Below are 14,201 nucleotides of genomic sequence, written 5' to 3'. Positions count from 1 at the left end.
AACCAAGTCAATTAAAGTAAACCAGGCTGAATTCAAAAGTGCATTCGACTTTTCACATCATTGAAATAATTGACTCAATTCAAACCAATCCTCAACGGATTAAACTCATTTCAAATATTTAAAGAATCAACTTCAAACATTACATTTCACAAGCCACACAACAATTCAGCCAAGCCAACATCCATAATCGTTCGAGTCAATCAAATAATACATAAGGCAGATACAATCACTAATTATACCATATCTCACATCAGTATCCATATGTAATAATTCCAATAATAAACTGTAGTTTTTGGAAAGCGCCCCTACCTCAAAACGCAATTCCATAATCCAAGCGCCTCCTAAGTTCTTTTCACCTCAACTCAAAATCAAAGGCAGCTTCAAAGCACAGCCCCACACATTTTCGCAGCAGCATAAACAGCTCTAAATTACAACAAGCAACCTCAGTTACAAACTCTAGGAACATTAATACCGTAAAGGCTTTAATACACGTACGGGACACTAACGTAGGGCTTTTGAAACATAATTTCTTACCGAAATTTCAACACGAAGCAGCTGCGATTTTGAACCAGCCCCGGCAACAGCTCCAGCGGCGGCCAGAAGCTCTGGTTGATCAACTATAGAAACCACGCAACATCAAAACCTTATCAAGATCCAAAATGACCGAAACAACAAATTAAAACCCTTACCGACAGAGTTCTCCGGCGACTGAGCTACATTCTCCGGTGGCAGAGACGGCGGAGCAGCTCGAACAGCCAGCTGCAGTGACGGCGCTAACCAGCACCAACATCCACCACCGTTACTGCCTACCTCTCCGATTAGATCCAACGGCCGCAACTCAGCCGCAACAACGATGAAACGGCAGCAAAAAGGGTTAGCCCCAACCCGCGACGATGGTTCTCCGGCGCGACACCAGCCACAGCAGGAACGGCGGCGGTGAGACCCCAATAGCGACGAGTTTCCCGGCGACAGAACAAGCAGGACTGTCGACGGCGTGGCTCACTCACCCATCCCTGTCGCGTTCATCTCTTCTCCCTTAGCTCAGGTCGCGAACAGAGAAGATCCATGGTGTGATGATGACATGGCGACGCGGCAACGTGAGCTTGCAGCAACGGCACCCAGATGAGGCGGCGACAGCGTAAGACAGCGCCTTTTCTCCTCTTCTCTCGCGCCAGCTTCGATGGATCGACAGTGGCGGAGGCGGCGCGAGTCCTCTCTCACCTTCGTGATTCTCCTCAGGCGACGAGACTGAGTGCCGGATGGAAGAACTGCGACTGGGCAGGGACGAACGACGCTCCTCGTGTGCGGCAGTCCGTCGGCCACGGAGGCAGTACCCAGCCGGCGGCGCCAAGCCCTTTCCCTCTCTGCTTCGTTCTTTTCCTTTGTTCAAGAAGGGAAGCTGTGTACGTTTAGGTTAGAGGGGCAGCAGGTTCTGCTGCTGGTTCAGGGAGGGGAAACATTGCTGCTGCTGTGCACCGAATTGGAGAAAGGGGGAGAGTGTGTTGCTGATGGGGAAACTGGGTAATCGGGTTAGGGTTTTAGGGTTTTATTTTGAAAATTAGGGTTAAGGGCATTGTGGTAATTTCACATAAAATTGGGAATAATATGGTAATTGAAACCCAAATTAAATCCAACACTAGATGTATATAGAAAATACTATTTGCTCATCAATTTTTACAAATTACTTTCAATAAAATGCCCAAATCAAATAATTAGAAATAATATACTTAATTTCTTTATTTTTCCAAAATAGCAATATTAATATTTAAAATATTACTTATCTAGTCCAAATCATATAAAATCCTTATTATTTCATAACTACCAGCCTTATACCTTAAATATAGAAAATAATCCAATAATTATAAAATTGGATAATAATCATAACTTATCTCAAGTTCAAAAAATCAAAACTTGCCTTAATTATCTTTAATAAAATAATCTCTGAAATTAAGGCTATAAATAACTATATGATTTGAGACTTGATCATAATAAGACTTTTCAAAAGTTCTGGGTCTTGCAATTGACACCAAATTTAAAACATGAAACTAAACTCAAACAGAAAAACTCAATTATCAGTTTATAAAATTTTTGAAAAATTTAAAAAGAGAAAATAAGGATTTAAAAAAAAGAAATTTCAACCAAAAACAATAATAGAAGACTCTAAACTAAAAAGAAAAATTTTTTCTAATCTAAGCAACAAAACAAATCGTCAGTTGTCCAAACTCGAACAATCCCCGGCAACGGCGCCAAAAACTTGGTGCACAAATTGTAATTCACACTTTTCACAACTCGTACCACTAACCAGCAAGTGCACTGGGTCGTCCAAGTAATACCTTACGTGAGTAAGGGTCGAATCCCATGGAGATTGTTGGCTTGAAGCAATCTATGATTATCTTGTAATTCTTAGTAAGGATATCAATTATAATTATCAGTTTGGATTGCGAAAGATAAAAGAGCATGAATTAAATACTTGTTATGCAGTAATGGAGAATATGTTGGTGTTTTGGATATGCTTTGTCTTCTGAATCTCTGCTTTTCCCCTGTCTTCTTCTTCACGCACGCAAGGTTCCTCCTATGGCAAGCTGTGTGTAGGTGAATCACCGTTGTCAATGGCTACCATCCGTTCTCTCAGTGAAAATGGTCCAGGTGCGCTGTCACCGCACGGCTAATCATCTATCGGTTCTCACTCATGCTAGAATAGGATCTATTGATCCTTTTGCGTCTGTCATTACGCCCAACCCTTGTGAGTTTGAAGCTCGTCACAGTCATTCAATCCCTAAATCCTACTCGAAATACCACAGACAAGGTTTAGACTTTTCGGATTCTCAAGAATGCTGCCAATGGATTCTAGCTTATACCACGAAGATTCTGATTAAGGAATCCAAGAGATATTCATTCAATCGAAGGTAGAACGGAAGCGGTTGTCAGTCACGCGTTCATAGGTTGAGAATGGTGATGAATGTCACGAATCATCACATCCATCTTATTGAAGTGCGAATGAACATCTTAGATAGAAACAAGCGTGTTTGAATAGAAAATAGAAATAATTGCATTAATTCATCGAGACACAGCAGAGCTCCTCACCCCCAACAATGGAGTTTAGAGACTCATGCCGTCAAAGAGTACAAAGTTCAGATCTAAAAATGTCATGAGGTGCAAAATAAATCTCTAAAGTTGTTTAAATACTAAACTAGTAACCTAGGTTTACAGAAAATGAGTAAACTAAGATAGTGCAGAGATCCACTTCTGGGGCCACTTGGTGTGTGCTGGGGCTGAGACTTGAGCTTTACACATGCCTAGGCTGTTTCTAGAGTTAAACGCCAGGTTGTAACCTGTTTCTGGCGTTTAACTCCAACTTGTAGCCTGTTTCTGGCGTTTAACGCTAGAATGCAACATGGGACTGGCGTTGAACGCCAGTTTATGTCATCTATCTTTGAGCAAAGCATAGACTATTATATATTGCTGGAAAGCCCTGAATGTCTACTTTCCAACGCAATTGAGAGCGCGCCAATTGAAATCCGGTAGCTCCAAAAAATCCATTCCGAGTGCAGGGAGGTCAGAATCCAACAGCATCAGCAGTCCTTTTTCAGCCTGAATCAGATTTTTGCTCAGCTCTCTCAATTTCAGCCAGAAAATACCTGAAATTATAAAAAAATACAAAAACTCATAGTAAAGTCCAGAAATGTGATTTTTATTTAAAAACTAATAAAAATATAATAAAAAGTGACTAAAACATATTAAAAACTACCTAAAAATAATGCCAAAAAGCGTATAAATTATCCGCTCATCAAGTAGCAAGGGTTTCAATCTACCCCTCCCCCTTTCTTTAATTTCCAGCGTGTGTGTGTGTGTTTTAGAGGGAAGAGAGAGCTGAGCTTTCTCATTAAATGAGAGTTGGTTGGCCCTTGGGCCCAACTTGGATCCGGTTGGCCCGGTTTGTCCCGTTCGGCCCAATCTTGAGCCGATTTCTTTAAAGTTTGTGTCAAAATTCTCGTTTTTAATTTCTCTATCACATTACACCATAAAAACCTCATTTCTCACTTTCTAGAATATATTTTAATGTATGGGTTAATTAGCCATTAATTAACCGGGTTTTACATTCTACCCACTTAAATGGGAATTTTGCCCACAAAATTTGAATTTAGTTAACTGAGAACAGGTGTGGGTAGTCTGCTCGCATCTCTGACTCAAGTTCCCAAGTGTGTTCCCCAACACTGGATCGACTCCATGCCACTTTCACTAATGAAACTTCTTTTCCGCGCAACTCCTTAATACTTGTGTCATCAATCCTGACCGGAGTCACCGGTAGAGTCAAATCTTCTCTTAACTGCACCGATTCTGGTTCTAACACATGGCTAGCATCAGGAGTATACTTCCGAAGCTGTGACACATGAAATACGTCGTGCAGGTTCGAAAGATGAGGCGGTAGAGCCATCCGATATGCCACCGGTGCAATTCTCTCAAGAATCAGAAACGGTTCGATGTATCGAGGGTTCAGCTATCATCTCGGGCCCTAAAAGACTCTCTTCCCCAGCTTCATACCAGCATAGGAGGGATTAACATTTCCCCCCATTCAAAGCCTCATACGGAGCCATTTCGATGCCCACATGGTAGCTATTATTGTACGCAAACTCCACAAGCGGCATATACCGATCCCAGCTTGCCGGCTGATCTAGAACACAAGCCCTCAGCATATCTTCTAGGGTCTGGATCGTCCTCTCAGATTGACCATCTGTTTGAAGATGGTACGCTGTACTTAAGCTCAAACGGGTTCCAAAAGCTTTCTGAAATGCACCCCAAAACCTCAAAGTGAAACGGGGATCTCTGTCGGAAATTATAGTCGTAGGCACACAATGACATCCCACAAAGTGAGCCGACTTTGTCAGCCGGTCCACAATTACCCAGACAACATCAAAACCGGTTCTAGTCCTCGGCAAGTTCCGGGTCATGCGTTGGGTAATTAACTTCGTGAGGTCTCAACTGTCGTGAGGCATAAGCCACCACATTCTGGTGCTGCATCAGCACGCACCCCAGGCCCTTTAGTGAGGTATCACAATACACCTCAAAAGGTTGATTCGGTTTAGGTAACACCAACACAGGTGCGGTAGTCAACTTTTGTTTCAACGCTTGAAAGCTCTCTTCACACTCAGAAGTCCAAACGAATGGTGCGTCTTTGCGGGTTAACTTTGTCAATGGCAAAGCCAAATGCGAAAAACCTTTGATGAACCTCCGATAGTAGCCTGCTAATCCCAGAAAACTCTGTATCTCAGTAACTGAGGTCGGTCGTCCCTAATCCATCACTACCTCCACCTTAGAAGGATCTATAGCTACCCTTGTTTACCCACTACTTGGCCAAGAGACTTCACTTTATCCTTGAAAATATTGTTCGCTCCATGAGTCTGCGTGAGTGGTTCCCTTCTCCACCTAGCCAATAGTCACTCGCGTTTTACCAATCTTTGCAGCGCCTCACCACTGAAGTCTCTCGCTTCCGCTGTGTCACTTTGATCGCGTTTTATTAAGGACCTACCTATTCATTTATGCTAGCCAAACCTTCTATTAAAATAACTTAGTGTCGTCTAGAACATATCATAATTATTCGACCATGTGTTATGAGTGAATACCAATCTCCAATATTGTCTAAAGTAGCAAAGAATTATGTTATCAGTTTTCTTATTACCTCAAATCTGAGGATCGGATCCGGCAGTACCTCGATCCCTCCTGTATGGGCAATCTTTGACCAAATGCCCTGATTTCCCGCAATTGTAACACAAACCCGAACCATAACGACACGGCCTATTTGGGTGATGACGTCCACATCTTTGACAGCTCAAAACATCTGAAGTAGCCGCTGTCTGTTTTCCCTTACCTTTTCCTCGTAAACCCTCGTTCGTCGCAAGGTCATTCCGTCCTTGGGGGTAATGCTGTGGGTATCCTCTTCTCTTAAACTCTTGTCCTCTTGTTGTGAATCCTTAGTTGTGCTCCCTGCGGTGGGATTCCCGATGGTCATACTCTGCCTCAGCAGCCTTCCTCACACATTCATCAGCGACACGGCTCTTGTTCACAAGTTTGGAAAATACTCTAATTTCCATCGGTCCAAGAAGTCCTCCCCCATACTTGATACACTTTCACTCCTCGAAGTCTCCCGGAACCCCTTAACACATGCGGGAGAATTTGAACAACTCCTCAAACTTATCCGTATACTCAGATACCGACATCGCACCCTGCTTCAGCTGCAGTAACTCCAGTTCCTTGGCCGTCCGGGCAGAATTCAGAAAGTACTTCTTGTAGAATTTCACCTGGAAGGCATCCCAGGTGATAGGATCATTGCCCTGTTGTATGAGACTTTGGGTTCCCTGCCACCAATGTGATGCTTCCCCAGTGATCAGATAAGTAGCAAACTCGACACACTGCTCTTCAGGCACCAGCTGTGCTTGCAGTGCCCGCTCTATAGCTCGAAACCAAGTGTCGGTCTCAGTTGGATTAGTAGTCCCCTTGAACTTTAGCGGATTGACCTTTAAGAAGGTCGCAAATGTCATTAGATCTTGAGTCCTGTTTCCACCATTCCCGCCATTATGGTTATTGTTGTTCATCTGCTGTCCAAGAGCCTCAGCAGTGGCCTGCATAGCAGTAGCCATATTTTGCAATGAAGTCATGAAGTCCACCGGATCATTCGGATTGGTTTCCGGCTCATGAGTGCCGGTACGTCCTCTCCCACGGCCTCGACCGCGTCCACGAGGCGCCATCTGGTTCCTATACATACCAAACAAGCGATATCAAGTTGATCAGTCTCAATATCGGAAGTCTAGTGCTCAAAGTCCCAAATGTATGCTCATGAATGTTTGTGCCAGTTATATCAGTCAGATATCCTAATAGCACAAAACACAGACACAGAGAATGCACAGAAGCATAGTCAGTCCGTCCCTCAGGCTCTATAGGAATGAACTACTCTGATACCATAGTGTAACACCCTTGATAAACCCATATTTTATGATATATTTTGTGCCTAATTTAAGTGATTTATTCAATCCTTCACTCACTTATTCATGTTAATTACATGGTTTTACTTTCCCTTCCTTATTATGTGATATATGTGAAATACATGTTTCCTATGCTTTAAAAATAATTATTTTAATTACTCTTTATTACCATTCGATGCCGTGATTTGTGTGTTAAGTAGTTTCAGATATTCTAAACGCAGGAATGACTTAAAGGATGGAAATGAAACATACAAAAATGGAAAGATAGCACAAAATGGAGTTTTTAAAGAAACTGGCAGCGACGCGAACGCGTGGACGACGCGGCCACATGCCCAGCGCGAAAAGACAGCGACGCAAACGCGTGACTGACGCGATCGCGCGCCACGAGCAAAACGCATATGACGCGGACGCATGACCGAAGCGAACGCGTGATAAGGAAAACTCCAGATAACGCGACCGCGTGACCCACGCGGACGCGTGACAGAGGCCACGCACCAGAAATTACAGAAAATGCTCCCAACGATTTCTGATGCCCTTTTTGGCCCAGATCCAAGTATAGAAAGCACAGATTATAGGTTATAAAGTGAGGGAATGCATCCATTGAAAAGAGAATCTCCAATTATTCACTTTTGATGATTTAGATGTAGTTTTTAGAGAGAGGTTCTCTCCTCTCTCTCTTAGGATTAGGATTTAGGATTTTTCTTGCTTTCTTGATTGTCCCTTTTTATCAGGTTCAACTTTCCTTTTTATTATTTTCTCAATTTAATTTATGAACTTTTCTATGTTACAGATAATTCTCTTAATTAATGTTATTTGAGGTATTTCAGTTTATGATCGCTCTCTTTTATTTATGTTACCGTTACTTCCAATCTGAAGATATTTTTATTCGAGTAGATTTACTTTTCCCCTTTTGGTCTTGGTTAAGAAATCAGTAACTCAGGAGTTATCAAACTCAACGTGATCGATAATTGTTATCTTTGCTAATTGAATTGAACTTCAATAATTCCAGTCCTTTCTTAGGAATTGACTAGAACCTGAAGATCAGACTAATCAATCCACTTGACCTTCCCTTGCTTTAGTAAAGGCTAACTAAGTGGGATTAAGAATCAATTCTAATCACCATTGATAAGTTTAATTAGGACAGGACTTCCAATTTCTCATACCTTACCAAAAGTTTATTTTACAATCATTTACTTATTTTAATTGCAATTGAAATTACTTACTCCTTACTTTCAAAACCCCAATTTACAATCTTCATAACCAATAATAAGAACATACCTCCCTACAATTCCTTGAGAAGACGACCCGAGATTTGAATACTTCAGTTATCAATTTTAAAGGGCTTTGTTACTTGTGACAACCAAAATGTTTGTAACAAAGGACTTTTGTCGGTTTAGAAGCTATACCTGCAACGAGGATTTATCTGCGAATTTCTAGACCACGCAAAAGTCTTCTCTTCAACCCTACCACACAGAGTCTTATGCTTAAGTCATGAAACAGAGGTGGCGAGGCATTAAGACCTATAAAAATAAAATTTAGTATGTATAGTATTGCAAGGATGTTCATAACTAGGAGCCTTTGAAGAAAAAGGGGTAAATTAAAACCGATAAATCAAAACGTGCAACACTCCGATCGGTAACGTAGATTAACAGATAGAGAGTAAGATGACGCTAAGAGATATACAAAAGAGTGCCAAAATACATATATCAAGACTCGGGACTCGGCTTGCGAAGATAACCGGTCCGAGCATATAAGTATACATACATATATATAAGAGAATTACCTAAACAACCCCAAAAGACAAAATACAAAACCTGCTTCTCCAAAATAACCTCTAAGAAGAGTAAATACAAAATACATATACAGTGGAGAATATAGTATCTAAACAAGTATATGATAACCAAAATAAAAACCCAAGATACTAAGGGTCTCTGCCAAAAGGAAGTCTCCAGCATGCCTTAGCGAGGAGCCTCATATCCTGCATCTAAAAACCACAAAATCCGCATAGGTGCAGCATGGTAACAGTGCCCAAATATCTAACATGTAATGTCATGGGAATGCCGAAGGCAATCCTAGAACTTCTAGATTATAATCAAAGCGTATAAACAAGTTTAGACCATAAGAATCAAACACAGGTAACTAACTAAGGGTCTCCAGTTTAACTACAAATCCCCATTCCAAGTCCTGCAAACCTCCCAACCGCCAACAGTAATTGAGAGGCAAACATAAGTATATCAAACAAAGAAATGCACAAGTAGGAAGCAGATAAGACAATTAGGCAATTAGCAAATAATGATGCAGTTAATTAGGCAATCCAGATAAATCACACATAATGCATATGATGCATGCCTGTCCTAGTGGCTGATGAGTCTCACCTGTCGGTTATCTAGCCAATCCGACGTGTCCGGTAGCTAACCCGGCCACAGTCTCTCTGTTGCGCGTCAATACCATTAGAGGAAATACGTGCCCTGTCACCGTTAGAGGGTATATGTGCCCTGTCGCCATTAGAGGGTATCTGTGCCCTGTCACCAATTTACCATTAGAGGGTATCTGCGCCCTGTCGCCCATTTACCATTCGAGGGTATCGGTGCCCTGTCACCCTTACAACCAGAGAGAAAACATACAAACATACTCACATCCAACCTTTTCCATTCATTGTTCATTTACTATATTATTCATGAATTACACATGCATATATCCTCAGCCATACTCAACATTCATCTCAGCCGACCGGCTCAAGTTCATAATTCACAATCAACCATAAACCATCATCGCACACAGCCATTCGACTCACATTATACTCAGCCTCTCGGCTCATATCACACTCAGCCATTCGGCCCATATCATATACAACACTCCACCATCCTCCTCAACAACTCATATCATCATCTTTCATTATAACTCATCATGACATCCCCTTTCTTCACCCACAAGTCACCCTCTTCCCTAGCTTACTCTCATTCACTAGGCATTCTATATTAATTTAAGATTAAGGGATGAAATTGGGGGTTTATAAGCCTGAAATAACATCTCAGAAGATTACGAGCTTGTTGGAAATGTGAAGAGCTTGAAAACAAAGGTATAGAAAAGAACTGGGTCGCGTGCGTACGCACAGGGGTGTGCGTGCGCACACCCATAAGTATTTTTAAACGTGTGCGTACGCACGGGCTTGTGCGTACGCACAGAAAGTAAAATCTCCAAGGTTCAGCACGCACACAAGGTGTGCTAGCGCCACCACCAGCATGCCATTCCCAACGTGTGCGTGCGCACAGGCCTGTGCGTACGCACAGCTCGCAATCCTTCATTGGTTTCGCGTGCGCACAGGGCGTGCTGGCGCTGCCACCAGTAGCCCAGTCTCTGCGTGTGCGTATGCACAAGGCTGTGCGTGCGCACAGAACCAAATTCTCACCGAGTGTGCGTGCGTACAGGGCTGTGCGTCCGCACACAAACTAGAAATTATAAATTCTGCAGAAGTTGCAGAATTTAGATTTTTTGCCCGAGCTTCCAACGATCATATCTCCTTCCACAAAATTCAGATTTCAAGCAAATTTAAACCATTTTAAAGCTTATGAAATTATCTTTTCATTGATATAAAAATCATCAAATTTTGAAAACAAAAGCTCAATATATGATCCGTTAAAGTTCATCAAAATCTCGATTTTACCAAAACTTATAAACTCCGCATTTTTAAACATACATTTACCCATTCCATATAAAATCAACCCAAAACTCATCCATTCCGATATCAAACATTTTCAAACCTTTTCCAATCAACAATCCACCAATTTCACCATATTTAACCAAACTTCAATTTAACAAGTTTCACCTCATAATCAACATTTCATAACTCAAGTTCCAAACAAATGTTCAATACATTAATTACCATATATACATACATATTTCAATATCACCCTTCAACACATGCTCACCAATAAATGCCTCAACATAATCATCAATTAAACACATTAATGCACATCACATACGACATCACATGCTTGCCCACCATTATCATCATAATTCACATATCCAATCCAAATCCAAATCACCCCACAATTACATCAACATTCCATAATTCATCAAATATATCAACATGTCACAACCCACCAATGTTCATGTATAACGACACAATTTACATCATTCATCAACTAACTCATTATTTCAAAAACCCTATCCTAAGGCCACTAGCCTACGTTTTTACACAACATTACATTTTAGATACAGGAAACCCAAACCATAACTTGGCCGATTCTCGTTCCACCCGGAACACTCTCAAATTCAACTTCCAAGGTTTCCAAAGCATCACCAACAAATTTCCCACACAAGGCTCCTTTCCAAACTTTCCAAAATCACCAATCAAGCTCCAAAACACACATATATAATGCCAAAGCCATAATATCACATAAAAACACAATAACTCAATCGCCAAATCACAAAATCTCAAGTCTTAAGCTTAGGATTGAAAATCTCACCTTACCCAAGGATCAAGGGAGCAAGAACAAGCATTCCCCTCAAGCTAATTTGATCCTATAACACAAAGGAGCTCAAAATCTCAACATTATTAACCAAGAAACTCGAAACTCAAGGCTGGAATTTTGAAGAAGAAAACATGGCTTACCTCAAGATTGTTTTTATGGGTTTTGTAAAGCTTGACGCCGCAGTCGTGTGGCCGTAAACGGTGCATCAATCGGAGCTCCGAATCAAAAGTTATGATCCATGGAAGTTTGAGGTGAATAGTAGCAAGGGTTTCAATCTTCCCCTTCCCCCTTTCTTTAATTTCCAGCGTGTGTGTGTGTTTTAGAGGGAAGAGAAAGCTGAGCTTTCTCATTAAATGAGAGTTGGCTGGGCCCTTGGGCCCAACTTGGGTCCGGTTGGCCCAATTTGGCCTGTTCGGCCCAATCTTGGGCCGATTTCTTTAAAGTTTGTGTCAAAATTCTTGTTTTTAATTTCTCTATCACATTACACCATGAAAACCTCATTTCTCACTTTCTAGAATATATTTTAATTTATGGGTTAATTAGTCATTAATTAACTGGGTTTTACATATGTTAATTGAAGTCTAATAAATGTATATCCTAAAAAAAGACAATCTATTTAAATAAAACAATTGGAGTTCATATTTATGCAAATATAACAATCTCAATCTGATTACATCAGTGTCCTATTTTATCTCTATATAAACTATGACTGGTAATAACGGTTTAGCATTTGGGCATAAACCGCAAGACCTTTATTGTGGTTTACAAAGAGCAACATTTGGGCATAAACCGCGATACTCCTACCGTAGTTTATAAAGAGGAGCATTTGTAGATAAATTGCGGGACCCCTACTGTGGTTTTCGAAGGCGGTAAGCTCTATATATACCAACTTCCAATACGTCATGATCATACTAAAAGTAAGGCGTTACTAACCAGTTTTCCTTACTAACTATTTAATATTGAGCCTTTAGTTCGATAGCGCGTTTCAATCTTTAAAAAAAAAAAGAAAATGTTTTCAACTCATTAAAAATCATACATCACACATCACCAAGTAATAATAATCACATAATTAATAATAATAAATCTTATACAAGTAAGTCAAAACAAAACTCAGATACAACACCTATCCCTCTGTATAAAATAAAAATTTTAAGCAACAAGCGAGGGAATTCTATGAAAGTAACTTAACTCATAAGTAAAGTCAATAATCGCCCGCAGCTTCAAATTGAGTTTTCAAACCTGTGTCACTGAAAGGGTAGAAGATATTGGGGTGAGAACAAACCACACGTTCTTTGTAGGGTCGAGAATACCATCAAAGCAAAGAAATACTTGCAAATTGAGTTATTTTCATTTTAAAAATAGTTTATCCTTGAAATAACCTTTTTAAAAATGCTTTATGGAAAGTATTACTTTGAAAAGCCGTAAAGAAACTTCTTTAGTTCACAAAATAGTACGGTTAATAGTTTAAAATTGAAAAAGACCACAAGCGTATCAAAAGGGGTTCTTACTCCATTCAAATCTGAAACCGGGTATAGTTACAACATACATTCTCAAGTTTTTACCCAACACTCCGTTCAGCCTATCTCTTTCCATTACCACAGTCTCTTAGCATATAACTCAGCAATTCAGCATTAAACTCAATTCTCAGCAAACATCTCATTATAAATATCAAGTACAACCCTCAGCATCACCACCACCAGCATGAGGGATCTCTCAGTTGTACAAACACAAGCAATACAGACAAGTAATACACAAATAGATTCAAGTAAGGTAAATAACACATAATCACATAGTATGGCATATACAATTAGGCAAACCAATACAATTAAGCAAACCCAAACAATTCAAACATATGCAAATGATGTATGCCTGCCCTATGGCTGATGATATCATCTGTCGGTTATCAAGCCAACCCGATGTGTCCGGTAGCTAACCCGGGCACAGTCTCTCTGTTGTGCCTTATTACCATTAGAGGAAATCCGTGCCCTGTCACCATTAGAGGGTATTTGTGTCCTGTCACCATTAGAGGGTATCGGTGCCCTGTCACCCTTACAACCAGAGAAAAAGCACAAGCATACTCACATTCAACATTTTCCATCATTATTCATTTACTACATTCATTCATTAGTCATATATGCATCTTCGACATACTCGCCACATGTTAAAGCTTCCTCAATCAATCATTATTGTTATCAAATCTCAAACATTAACCTGGAGCAAGCGGAACGAACCACAACCCTTGTGACTACCCAGGTATCACAAATACACATTCATTCATAATCACTCTTCAATATTACCAATTTTCAAATAATGACCCGGAGCAAGAGGGACGAACCACGGCCTTTGCTACTATCTAGGTATCACAGACATACATTCATTCAAAACTTCATAATTAAATTCATTTATCATAATTCTCCTTTTCCATCTCATACCCGGAGCAAGTGGACAACGCCACTGCCTACTATCCGGGCAGGTATATCTCACCATATCCCGGAACAAGCGAAATCACTCCACTGCATCTACCCAGGCAAGTGCATCATAATCAAAATCATATTCAATATCATTTCATAATCATAGTCAATCTCAATATTCAATCTCATTCTCGATCTCGTGTTCAATCTCATTCTCAATCTCAATATTATTAAACTCCCCTATCATCATCCTTCATCATCTTATTTAATTACTATTCATCGTCATAATCACTTTTAGTCTCAAGCATAACCTTCAAACTCACACTCCTATTCCCAAA

General features: G+C 40.5%; 1 long non-coding RNA gene across 1 annotated transcript in view; it reads right to left on the bottom strand.

Annotated features, from left to right (window-relative positions):
* The window catches only part of LOC110265849, a 3,886-nt gene extending 3,050 nt beyond the window's left edge, over positions 1-836 (bottom strand). The window contains exon 1 of the long non-coding RNA XR_002352295.1: positions 690-836. This is a non-coding gene — a long non-coding RNA (uncharacterized LOC110265849). The remainder of the gene's footprint in view (positions 1-689) is intronic.

This window comes from Arachis ipaensis, chromosome B08 (assembly GCF_000816755.2).
Source record: "Arachis ipaensis cultivar K30076 chromosome B08, Araip1.1, whole genome shotgun sequence".
Lineage (NCBI taxonomy): Eukaryota > Viridiplantae > Streptophyta > Magnoliopsida > Fabales > Fabaceae > Arachis > Arachis ipaensis.
Note: the sequence above shows the minus strand (reverse complement) of the source record. Positions and strands in the feature narration are given on the sequence as shown.